The 14110-nt window shown below is 37.5% G+C and overlaps 1 pseudogene; it reads left to right on the top strand.

Annotated features, from left to right (window-relative positions):
• Positions 1 to 2466: 2466 nt before the first annotated feature.
• LOC149780145 (pantetheinase pseudogene) lies at positions 2467 to 4442 on the top strand (annotated as a pseudogene).
• Positions 4443 to 14110: the final 9668 nt, after the last annotated feature.

Genomic DNA, 14110 nt, shown 5'->3' with positions numbered 1-14110 from the left:
TGTTCATCGACCTCACCAAGGCCTTTGACCTGGTCAGCAGGAAGGGCCTTTTTGAACTTCTGAGTAAGATCGGTTGCCCCCCAAAACTCCTCAGCATGATAATCTCTTTCCATGCAGATATGAAGGGAACAATCCTGTATGAAGGATCCACCTAAACCTCCTTCCCAATTAACAGCGGCGTGAAGCAGGGCTGCGTGCTTGCACCAATACTTTTTCGGTTCTTCTTCTCCATGCTCCTGTCCTACGCCTTCGACACGTCCACCAATGGCATATACCTACACACCAGGTCCGACGGGAGGCTGTTCAACCTGGCACGACCGCGCTCAAAGATCAAAGTGAGAGCTGTGCTCATCTGGGAGATGCTTTTTGCAGATGACGCAAGTCTTGTGACCCACACTGAGGAAGCCCTCCAGAGACTGGGATACCGTTTTGCTGATGCCTGCATGCAGTTTGGTCTCACCATCAGCTTGGAAAAAACAAATGTCGGCGTGCAAGATACCTCCATTGTCCCTTTCATGAAAATCAACGGTGTCACCCTGGAAGCAGTCAACAACTTTAATTACCTAGGGTCAACCATGAGCAACACTCTCTAGACTGATATGGAGACGGACAGAAGGCTTAGAAAGGCAAACACCATCATGGTTCGATTAACGAAAAGGGTGTGGGAAAACAAGGCGTTGACAGAGCACACCAAGGTCCGAGTCTACCAGCCCTGCGTTCTCAGCACCCTTCTATATGGAAGTGAAACCTGGAGTACCTACATGAGGCAAGAACGCCGGCTCAACTCCTTCCATATACGGTGCCTAAAACGCATCCTGAAAATCAGCTGGAAAGACCGTGTTGCACACAGCGAGATCCTGCAGCGTGCAAGTACCCCCAGCATGTACTCCCTGCTGAGCAAACGCCGCCTTCGATGGTTAGGGCACGTCCGACGCATGGAGGATGGAAGGCTGCCAAAGGACATACTATATGGACAACTGGCCACTTTCATGAGAAGAGTCGGACGCCCCTCACTCCGTTTCAAGGATGTATGCAAGAGGGACATGAAGACATGCAATGTTTCACCCGATGGCTGGGAAGAGCTGGCCGAGGACCCATACACCTGGAGACTAACGGTAAACAATGGCATATAAGTCGCTGATGCGAGGAGAGGCCAGTTGGTGACAGAGAAACGTAAGAGAAAGAAGAAAGCGGCAGCAACCACAGTAATACATACTTCCCAGTATGTCTGCACCAACTGCAATAGGGACTGTCACTCACGTATAGGATTGCACAGCCACAACAGACGATGCCAACAGAGACAAACAACACCCCAAGGTCGCAATTCGCATGGTCTTTCGAGACTGAGTCGCCAATGATGATGATGATGATATATACACACACACATGCACTCTCCCTACGGGAATAATTATCTGAGTCAGAACTTGCAAACTACTGAGATGCCAACCATATACCCATGTACATAAGTTGTTGTATGGAGAGAAAAATGCATGCTCACAACTAACTTTGGTCTTTAAGGTAGTTCTTCCCCTCAGACATTCTCCCAAGGGGCACGACCTTTGGGGTGGAGATGGTAAGTATTTTGAGATGTGTTTTACAAACACATTCTTCTCGATATTGCTTAACTTTAATTCTTTCAACATATGTTCCAAAATATCAAATTATTGGAAAACAAATCTATATCTTATAAAATGCAATCAATTTGCTCCGGCTTTAGTAAACTGCTTGTCAATCTTTAATAAATACAACATTCATTGTGCAGCCTAGGTAACTTGAAACATATCCTGTATGTCATAATAGGTAATTAGAAGTAAGATCCACAGTGGCTCATTGATTAGTGTACCGGATACATGATAGAAAGTATGCAGGTTCAAAACCTACCATCGGATCATCCGCTCATCAGTTGACGTTGAATGCCCTTTGTCTAAAACATATATAGCTCTCGATTGTCCTTTGTTGTTGTTGTTGTTGTAAATTTAATGCTATTTTTCAGCACAAGATAGGCCAAACATGGCGTCCAATACAAATGGTGGAGGAAGAATCCGAGAAAACAGCGAAAAGAACCACCGACCCACGAGAAGCTACTGTCAAGCTTTCTCACATACCCACATTGGCCGAACCCGGGACCCAAGCCATGAAGACAGAGGTGAGATGCCAGTGATCCGTAACGGTGAGCTCTTTAGACCACTCGATCACTCGGCGTCCCTCCTTTGCACCAAATAGCCTATGTGTGTAGCTGTGCAATGCAACAACAAACCAAACATATAATGAATTTCATAATGACCTATTTAAATAGACTAAGCTAATTTTCCTTTGAATTTACATAATAATGCGATCTTCTCATTTTATTTAAATTTCTCTGATCTGTCATATCAGATAACATACAACAACATCTGTTAGTAGACATTATAGCTCGATTCTAAGATCTGATCCAGGTTTGGTGTCCAAATTTCAAATACATAATAATATATTCTTTTCCAGGGTGCTGATATTCTTGTCTTCCCTGAAGATGGAATACATGGATACAAATTTAAAAGTAGATATACTGTCGCCCCGTATCTCGAATATATCCCTGATCCCAAGTCTGAAAGCTGGACACCGTGCGACGAACCCGGAAGGTATAATGACTCAGATGTTCAAGTATTTCTAAGTTGCCTAGCAAAGAGACATTCTATTTATTTAGTGGCGAACATAGGAGACGCACAGCCTTGTGTAAAAGATGACCCTAACTGTCCACCAGATGGCCAGTATCAATACAATACAGACATTGCTTTTGATAGATCGGGAAAGCTTATTGCTAGGTATCATAAACAAAATCTTTATTACGAATGCCAGTATGATGCGCCTGTCAATCCCGAGTACATCTACTTTGATACTGATTTTGGTCGCTTTGGTTTATTTACCTGCTTTGATATACTTTTTCATGAACCAGCCATTCCACTTCTTCAGGAGCATAACATTACTGATATTGCTTTTCCCACGGCATGGATGGACGCTTTGCCATTCTTCTCTGCAATAGGGTACCATTCATCCTTTGCTGTCGCAAATAAAGTAAATTTCTTGGCTGCAAATCTTCACCGACCACAAGAAAGATTTCAGGGTAGTGGCATTTACACGCCGATTGGACCAAAAAGTTTTTACTACAGTAGAACACAGGATGACGGAAAATTACTGGTCGCTGACGTTCCTGTGATACGTCCTACAGTAGGTTCAACTACTTCAAACGAACACCATCCACTATCCCCAGGAATAAGAGAAAATCATCGTATAACATCAAATGAGTTCAAATCTACCAGTTTCCGTGACTGGTATAATTTTGTAATCATCGGTGCAGAAAACGGTACCGAACAGGTGTGTCAACAGGGTTTATGCTGCTATCTGGAGTATGAAAGACAATATAGTGCAGAAATGTATGCTCTCGGAGTTTTTAACGGAATACATAAATATCATGGCCCATATTATTTGCAAGTATGCATGCTACTACGATGTGCGTCATCCACACAAGAAAGCTGTGGAAAATTAAATTTTGACGCTAACACAAGATTTAACCATTTCAAACTCCATGGCAATTTCTCTACACCGTATGTAAACCCACAAGTTTTACTATCCATCAACGGATCTTTGGAGCTTGCCCCGATTGGTACATGGCAATACGATTCAAATACTTTGCAAGGAAGTTCCACCCTGTCTCCTCTGTTGTCAACCATTATGGTGGGCAGAATTTATGTCAGAGATACTATAGCGACATGTTGAAGCGAAGAGACAATAAAATCTCCAAGTAATATTGTAAATAGAATATACAAAAAGTCAATCATTAATTGATAATTGTATGGAATATAACCATATAATTAACAAACTCATAAGTTTGTTAACCTTGACATAAATAACATCTATTACATAATACACCAATCACATTCTCTCCTTGGTTTGCGTGTTCTTTTATGCCTATAACATGTTTAAAAGTCAACAAAAATACAAAATAAGATATAGATCTAAATAAACTTAATTTTCCAGTTACTAAGCTTATTTTACATCTGACAGCATGTGGCCGAAAACTAGGTTGTGGATAATATGGTCAATGACTCATATCTATATAATGTAAACATTTAGATACGAGTTCTGATTCTAGCAAAGTTGATCAATTTAATTAGTAATGGCAATTATTTCCAACTGAAACTTGATGAAACATACCAGAAGTTCAATGATTACAATGACAGCATTGTCTCTTTAATGAATGACTTCAAAGACAACACAACATTAAAATTGCATGTACTACCCCAGGCTTGATATTGGCTGGTTTCATGAGACAAAAATTATTTGTAACAAAGAAAAATTGTTTTACCATTTCAGACACACTTGTAATGCGTTCCTTTCTTATCCAAATGATAGGAACAGACTTTTAATGAGATCACCTGTCATTCTCTTTTTCTTTTAAAAACGAATTATACTTCAAACCTGAAATTATAATAGCATATACATGACAGAATGGTATACTTTAGATAGATTCATCAAATAGAAAACATTATGTGTGCAGAGCTAGAAGTCTCAGAATTTATACTGTTCTGATTCTTAAGAAACGCAATGTACCATGCATAATTCCTGGATAAATAGCATAGAAACTGGAACCTTGATTATAACTTTTTTGACAAAATATTTCTTGAATAAACGAATGCTTAACAAAAAAAAGCTGATTTAGAAAAAGATGGCATTAGCTTGTGTTTTGCAAAATCATTCTTTAACATTCTTTCTCACTTTCTCCCTATCTTTTGATTTTTCGAAAAATGTTACTGAAACAATGTAAAATGTTTTCCTTCACACCCTATTATTCTAGATTTAACAAAGTAGACAAAGTAGGCAAATGTGTTCCAGGATCAACGAAAGACGTTTTAAAGCAGCTATCAAGGTAAATATGGTCACGTATATACGGTCATGTACTTTCATAAATGAATTCAATAAGTGGATCTTTTTCCTAATATGGAATTTCCTCAATATAACCTACATTTATAACAAGCTTTGGAAAGAATCTACCAAAACGATAAACCAATGGCGGAAGTGGAACAGGGTCTTTGAGTGTGATTGTATGCCATTGTCTTCCATAAGAACTAAAATTTAAACCGCCATCCTCTACTCTTGTATCTCTTTGATGGTCTGTGAGTGTGTTTGCCAATGGGTTTGTATGAAACAAACGTTTCAGAGCACGCGTTGACTCTGAAAGTTAGCAGCATGTTAATTGGGTGATACAAATCATACCATGGCTAAAATGTGTCACACACGTTGTTTGGTCGGTGAAACCGCGCAATTACTTTTCATCCGTCCGTCGACTATATATGGATGCGAGCTTGCTTCTTGTGACATTCTTGGTTATTTTTCGAGTTGGCATAAACTGCTAATTAGTGGATGATACGAGTGCAGTACACCCTTAATTAGGTGACTAAAGAAAATAACATTAAATGAGCTAATTAGAGAAGTGATGAAGTAGGATAAATGAAACTTAAAGATAATGACAAAAGGGAGGTGAATAGTTGCAACATCGCTTCAGCCAAAACTAGAATAATGTCGATCAGAGGGTAAATGAAGGGGAGAGCACATACCGATTGAGCGATATGATTGGCAAAGGCAAATCTGACCAACAGAAAACCCTTTTCTGGGCTAAAACCAAAGTTACCCACTCCTCTACAAAAATAGTGATATATTAATCAGTATACGCCAGGAGCATTTGGATATCGTTTGTCTTTAACAACTAGTCACTAATCCCTCATAGATGTTTTCTATGTATAGTGGGTGAGCACTCCATCCATTCTGTGTTATATTCTGATGTAGTGTTTGTACATATACTGTAGGCACCCCAATCTTTACACTGGTGACAATATATTTGTATGTACGTGTTAACATTCATATTCTAGGTGTTTAGTAATTGTAGGTGCTGGTCAGTAGCTTTTTGGTTAATTGAAACAGCGGCTTGCTATGTGACTGCAGGTTCTTGTCTGTCACTAAGTGCAGCTTAACATTATTTTCCCCATGTCACATATGATAATTTTGTATTCAAGTCCATTGCACCAGGAGTTTTGTGAAACCTTTGTGCCTTTTAATATTACCAATCCGCTTGTAGCAGAGTGTCAAATTAATATCAAGCCCATAGAATAATGTTAAATTTACATTGTCTCCAGAACATTACGCATTCAAGTTTCAGACCATAATGCTAATTCATGTTGTTTGCAGTGTTATATTTGTCCCCAAACTGACAGATATTACTTCCTTTCGTTCGTCCTTAGCATTTTTACTAGCACCATTAATAAGTATTGGTTGACACATGTATGAATTGCCATGTTTTGGTACTATATTTTCAGAAACAATCCTTGAGTTTAGTAGTAAAGTGGTTTGGGATCAAACACTTTAAAAAAAACTATACATTTTTCCCAGACTAGGTATTTATACTTCCAGTGGTTGTTCTGGTGTTATATTTCTGAGTAATAATATTGTACAATGATGATCCTGGTTGATATTTTTAAATTGTGACGGTGCTCTTTTACTGTTTGATTAAGTTTATGTAAAGAAATAATGTTGTGCATGTCTGATGCACACTAATAGTTTATGGTATCACAGTTTAGAGGTACCTAATAATGACACCAAACAATCATTCGTAACGTGGATTGAAATAGTCCCTATCAAAATTAAACTATTTTACACATTAATATAAAATAAGAAATCTTTTTTTTTAACGAACTTACAGCAATGAACAGAGCCATCAGTTCTAACTTATTGTTAAAGGAAACGTTTGATGAAAAATGTACTTCTTCAGCTTTGCACATTGATTATATCACAATCCTGCGTGACACGGCTCGAATAACAAATCTGCACAGGATGTCTGAAATCACTAATTTACGGGTTCACTTCATATTTCTAGCTTTGATATATCATCTTTAAGAAAAGCAAGATAATTCGTTCTTAAACCGTCCATGAGAAATTCAGGCATCATATGAAACTAAGAAGTCACAATAAAATCCGGAATGCGAATTTGTTTACATTATTGTTGACTTTACGGGTCCTGCTGAGTTGATACCATCAGATGAATTCCTTAATGCTTATCAAAACAGCGTGAAAATAAAGGGACAAGAACAAGCTTTTACACTCATACCCAGTATAACAAATAAGTATACACCCATAAAAGATATGAACGCCAATCTAAACAATGGCGGGTGGGAGTGATGTCCGACGCTTAGAAATGGACAAAACGCAACACACACATAGTATGCATTATCAGTGATGCATTAAGAAAGTTATCAATGATACAGTCAGCATGAGACAATCTTGACAAACTCAGTGGATTCTGAGTATTTAAGGAGAACTCCGCTCGTAATATCATAAAGGTATTTAATTATCATACCTCTTGCATAGCAATATGACATTTTTTAAGAGGTCCTTTGAGTTTTCTTTGCACAGGGTTCGCCGCATGGTTTACCTTTCAGTAGCTAGACTAAAACAGAGACAGTGTCTGCATCAATAGCCAATACAAATAAAAGTGATTTAAACCTCATCAATAACACTGCCAATCTAGTAATTATGGTACAACACGTTGATGCAACTAACAGTAGTCTTGTAACAAAAATATTAATGCTCAAATGCTTAAAGCTTCGGAAGATACAAATTTAAAAAATAAGAATACAACCTGCAACTAATTATTGAAAATAAATTATACGGTACTTAGCAGAGTGGGAATACGAATAGCCAAGTAAATCTTTGTAGATAAGGATAGCTAAGAACGGAAAAAGGATTTAACGTACATTGAGACATTTAAATTATTATGTATTGCTGTACAACCATCACAAACTGTGCGAAAGATATGCCCAATCATCGACGACATATACTGTCGCAATAGGGAAGTTTAAAAATAAAACACGTAGTTTAGAAGCTGATATGAAGAAAATAAAATTAAAATTAAAGAAAAAATCACGTTACAATTACAGCGAATAAATCTGCATTGACAGCCGAATATATATTTGGCTCTCAGAATAGCGTACTCGTATTGATTGCTTTTTATATGCTGTGTACCTCTTATAACCGTTTATGATAAATAACTTTCTTTCCAACTCGTGGCTTTGCATATAATGTCATCGATAATGCATATCTTAATGACTGCATGTTTCACTATTTGATCATATTTTCAAATTTTGCGGTAGATCAGCTTCTCTATTGAAGAGCGTTTCCGTTAAAATTGCTCTAAACCCGCTTAAAGTGAAATGAGCAACTATGCCTGTAAACATTCCTGAACTATTGCTATCCTAGCTTGATTCAATTAAAATAATTAAATTTTATATTCTTTTCATACGTCACTTGTGTCGACATTTCCGAGAAAAACATATTTAATCTAATTAATATTTGGAACCTGAAATCAGGACTGTTGTCTTTAGGTCCCTTAGGATATAACGTTGGATCAATTGCAATAAGTTTACTCATGTATGTAAAGATTAGACGTTTGTAGTGGTACTGGGATTATCGACTCTGATGATCATGGCATGACAATGTCGAAACGTCTGGAAACAGATCTGGATGCAGTGAATTGCCAAATATTAATACTGCACCTGAGCTGATGCCCCCCCCCCTCCCCCCACCGATGTTGACACAGCTCTTGCATCTCACTTCACATCTATGGAATGAGCATATATGTTCGGTTGCCTAATCCACTAGAAAGGTCTTTCCAGATTGTAGCTAGGTGTAGCTGTACACTCTCGGTCAGCAGTCACAGATAGTACCATCCATTATTACTATCAGTAACACTAGATGCCGTACTTGACTTGACTGTTCGCAACCTTCCCTCACTTACACCAAACGTACGCGCAAGTCACGTTACTTTTTATATTCACATTATCAGATTCCTTCAAATTATATGGCGATGGGCGAGCGGCAAATCAACAGGTGTGGATACACAGGGAGCTGTAGCTTCAGACCAGGAAAAGGGCAGTTCAGGGCATTGGTGCGCTTTTCAATTACACTGGTCAACAGTGAAATCATTACTGACTTGAAAAGGCCCTAATCTGTAGTATTTTGGTGTGCCGAACACGAATATAACCGTGAAAAATTTGTATTGGCTCTCGTTTTGAAGATATTCATATACCTCATTTTCTATGTTTCACTGTGTAAATTTCTCCAGTAGGACTGCAGCAACATCCGGAATAATGATGTAACATTGCATAATACCATCATGCTCACATCATCCACAGTTGATTGCATCATTTTCTGATGCAATGCAATACTAATGCCATGCGGCTGCTGAAGTAAGTTGACGTCAGCAGTGTACTATACATGTATAGGCCTATTATACTAATGCCAGGCGGCTGCTGAAGCTGACCTAAGCAGTGTACTATATAAAGCCCAATCAGATAGGTTCAGCATTTAAAATATTTTAGACGTTGTGCGAGACAGTTCAAGCTACTGTTACATAAAACTTATTATTTTATCCATTTACGTACAATAAAGAACAGTAATGCCTCGAAAGTGTGTTAATACCGCGGACAATTTTTGCTATATTTGTGGGGAAGTGACATTTGCCAACCAGAAGAAAAGTATCAATTCTCAAGTGAAGAAGGTATATCATCTTTACTTCGGATGCAAGGTTGGTGACCAAGACAAGCCTTGGGCTCCGCATATATGCTGTGCTACATGTACAACACAGCTTTCACAGTGGTTGAATTGCAAAATGTCATCAATGCCGTTTGCAGTCCCAATGGTGTGGAGAGAGCCAAGCAACCACCTAAATGACTGTTACTTCTGCTTGGTTCCTCCTCTTTCCGGCGGAATAACGAAGCGAAAGAAGTCGAGAATAGTCTACCCAAACATTCCGTCTGCATTGAGACCAGTTCCACATGGTGAGGGACTTCCTATTCCAGAACCTCCAGCAGAATATTCTCTTGATTCATCTGACGAAGACAAAGGTGAGTCGACCTGTTCTTCTCCTGGTCCATCAGCATGCAGTGATCCAGATTTTCACTGTGGTGCATCATCAACCCCACACAGAATAACACAGGAAGAACTAAATGACCTGATTCGTGATTTGGACTTATCAAAGAACAAGGCAGAATTGCTAGGATCAAGACTCCAACAATGGAATCTTCTAGAAGAAGATGTCACAATTACTGCATATCGAAAGCGCCACCAGCAATTGGAGCCTTTCTTCAGAAAGGAAAGTAATCTGATATTCTGTTCCGATATTGAGGGCCTCATGAATGCTTTAAAAATCACTCATGACCCACAAGAATGGAGACTATTTGTGGACTCTTCGAAACTGAGTCTCAAGGCTGTGCTTTTGCACAATGGAAACATTCTGCCATCTATTCCAGTAGCGTATGCTGTCCACATGAAAGAGACATACGATAACTTAAGGCAGCTACTGAATTCCATTGAGTATAACAAGTACAGCTGGCACCTCTGTGGTGATTTGAAGGTAGTTGCCCTTTTAATGGGACTGCAGCAAGGATATACAAAATACATGTGTTTCTTATGCGAGTGGGATAGCCGAGCAAGGGAAATGCACTACATGAGGAAGGAATGGACTCACAGGCAGAATGTAGCCATTGGAGAGAAGAATATCCAACACCCAGCTCTGGTTGAGGCTCAGAAAATCTTGCTACCACCCCTTCACATCAAACTAGGTTTGATGAAGAACTTCGTGAAAGCCATTGACCGGACTTTGCCAGCATTCCGATACCTGCATGAAAAATTCCCTCGACTCAGCGAAGCAAAGATTAAAGAGGGAGTTTTTGTGGGTCCTCAGATTCGAGAGCTTTTCAAAGATGACCGGTTCAACAACTTGCTGGAAGGTGACGCGAAACAAGCATGGAATGCTTTTCGCCTAGTTTCTACAAACTTCCTCGGAAATGTTAGGGCAGAAAACTATAAGGAACTAGTAGAAGACATGTTGATGAAGTATAAGAAACTTGGCTGCAATATGTCTCTAAAGATTCACTTCCTTCATTCCCATTTGGATTTCTTTTCTAGCAACTGTGGTATTGTTAGTGATGAACACGGCGAACGTTTTGATCAAGATATCGCAACAATGGAACAAAGATACCAGGGAAAATGGTCCACTACAATGCTGGCTGACTACTGCTGGACACTCCTCAGAGATGCTCCCGAACAGCTGTACAAGAGACAGGCGAAGAAATCTAAGATGTAGTCAATGACTTGATTTTTTATAGGTAGGCTATTACAGTTGACCATTTACTATTGGAATGCATTTCGTTATGTAAACATTAATTTCTTGCAGATTACAAAAAAACTAGAGCCAATTTTGCAATTTGACTGTCATATTCGTGTTCAGCACATAAAAATTGATAAGAATTGACTAATTTTATTTCAGTAACATGACTTTTGTAAAAATTTGTTGTCCAGTGTTATCTGAAACATAAGTGGACATCAGTAGTCCCTTGGGTGACTGAGCAGCCCTTTTTAGGATCACAAGGTTCACCGAAGCACTAATAATATGCTAGAAAAGGTGCAGATTCAGCCTAGCACACTACGACTAGGCAAACATGTACCCGAAGAAACCTAATGGCGCCAAATTGAAAAAGGAGAACGCGAAACTGTTGTTGAAGAAGTGTGCGGCCAACTTAATACAATCGATACAAACACCAAAAATGTTGAGGAAGACTGGATATTTTTCATCTACTCAGTGTGCTTTATTACATCCAAAATAATCAATATAAGAAGACAAAATGAGAGGAAGAAACTACAGTTCGTGATCTTCCATTTGCTGACTACTGTTCCCTGCAGATTAAATACTATATAAGACGAACTAGAATGTAGATTATGTAGAAGTCATGATGTCAAATTAAAACACGTGTATTCTGATTATAAAGATAAAATAGAAGAGCCAACAAATAAATGAATACAAACAGACCTAAGTAAAGATACTGTATAGCAAACTAAGTTGAAAAATGATGAAAGTACAAAAGCAGAATTATTTGGATATACGCTACGTGAAATCTCTTTCGGGGATAAAATTGCAAACAAAAGTTTAAAAGTAAAGAATGTTTCTATTGCTGCAATTGACTATAATAATTATTATTATGTGTATAGAAAATATGGAGAAATATTTAGTACTTGGTTCGTGTATTATCTACCTATCTATCTATCTATCCATCTATATATATATATATATATATATATATATATATATATATATATATATATATATATATATATATATATATATATATATATATATATATATATATATATATAAATATATATATATATATATATATATATATATATATATATATATATATATATATATATATAGTACACGAACAGCGAACACATGTATATGTTTAGTTTATTGTATATGCAATAAACTAACAACGAACACTGCAAATCTAATTTCTCACTCACTAGCCTGATCGTTTTTGACTTTAACTGAGTCAGTTCCAAAGCTAAACACAAAACATAGAGAAGACAAACAGTAACAACAAACAAGCTTTGACATAGCAAAGGTTGACATTTTAATCAATCCTGACACAAGCGATGCCTTACTGGATCCGGTGTATTTGAAAGGACTGGTGTTTGCCGTATGAGTCGTGTTCTTTATATATATTGCAATTCGGCTGTCCTCAACTAATTCCCTATCGCAGTATGATTGAAATAAAATATTGCTCATCATCAATAAAATGTCATTATCGAATCATTTTTGCAACATTTAATACTCTACCATACATACCATCATATGATTCAATCTGAATCAGCCTTAGAAAAGCAAAAATATTTTCAAATTAAATGCCCGATCACCACCACAACGAGGTAAAATTTTTGTACTCTACTTCCCACGATATAATATTTTAGATCGTATTTCTTCTAGATGATTCTAAAGCACGACCATTTGAATTTTCCAGAGTCAAGCGCCTTCCTCCACCCACACTATACTTTCTTTTTCAAAGCCGAACAGCCTATCCTTTCAATTTGTAATCAAATAGTATAATTCCTAGTTTTGGCACACATATGTTTTTAGAACATCCATGAAACAAAAGCTAATGAGTGAAACATGTCATGAATTATGAAGCTACTGCTTCCGCATTCGATAACAGCATGCTGACTAATATGCGAAATCTTTCCAGTAGATTTCCGTGGGTCGGTGGTTGTTTCTCACATTGTTATGCGTTCTTCCAACGCCAGATATATAATCCGCCATTTATATCCTATCAGGTGCTGAAAAATGACGTTGAAATTACAGCAAGAACTTTAACACAATTAATAATTGACTAATATATGTTCACGATCATACATAGTGAGGTAAAGGCAATCTGCTAAATGAAGGTTTAAATAGTATGAATTGACGAAAACTGTATCCATTGATCGTAATGAACTACTGTATAAACGAATGATTGTGTTACATGGCACGCCTTTTAACCTAGTAGTATGGTGTATCAAGATTGGTACATTCAACGTTTTTAAAAATGAAGCTAAGTGTATTTGACGCACAGCAATTCAAAAACTAGACCTTTCAAATTATGATAATATACAAATAAGGTTGTACAATTTTACACAGCTATAAAATATATATCTTTATAAAACCTGTGATTCTAAACTGATAGAGTTGTCCGACATTCCTTCTCCTCAAACACATTTTCACTAGTTAAGAAAGCACACTAGGACGAAATGCGAGGTGTTATGTATCTGAATAAATCCCCGTATTGGTCTTACAATCAGTAAAACAAAATAAACTTACGGTATTGAGAATTAAAACCCAAATAATCATAGAATTTCAGACACAAGACCTACTAATTAAAGGACAGATTAAACCATAGTGGAAATCCAAGTTAAACCCAACGTTGAACGTGTTGATGTACCTGTCGTGGCTCGTGTGATGCTGATGCGCCAACATATTTTGTCGGAATACAATAATACAATCCAGGAATTAAATCCGTATTTGAAATTTCACTATAAACGCAAGTCTATAAGAATGTTAGTTTTCAAGAGCACTTTGTATTTCCAGAAAATAACTACTTGATTTAATAATTTGTATAAATGAAATTATAGCGAAAATGAGTTGCTCGACACTAGCATAATGCAACTCATTATGCTAATATCTTAAACCATGAATAATTAATTTATTGAGAAA

The sequence above is a fragment of the Sinohyriopsis cumingii genome, chromosome 16 (assembly GCF_028554795.1).
Source record: "Sinohyriopsis cumingii isolate HCF-2022 chromosome 16, ASM2855479v2, whole genome shotgun sequence".
Classification (NCBI taxonomy): Eukaryota; Metazoa; Mollusca; class Bivalvia; order Unionida; family Unionidae; genus Sinohyriopsis; species Sinohyriopsis cumingii.
Note: the sequence above shows the minus strand (reverse complement) of the source record. Positions and strands in the feature narration are given on the sequence as shown.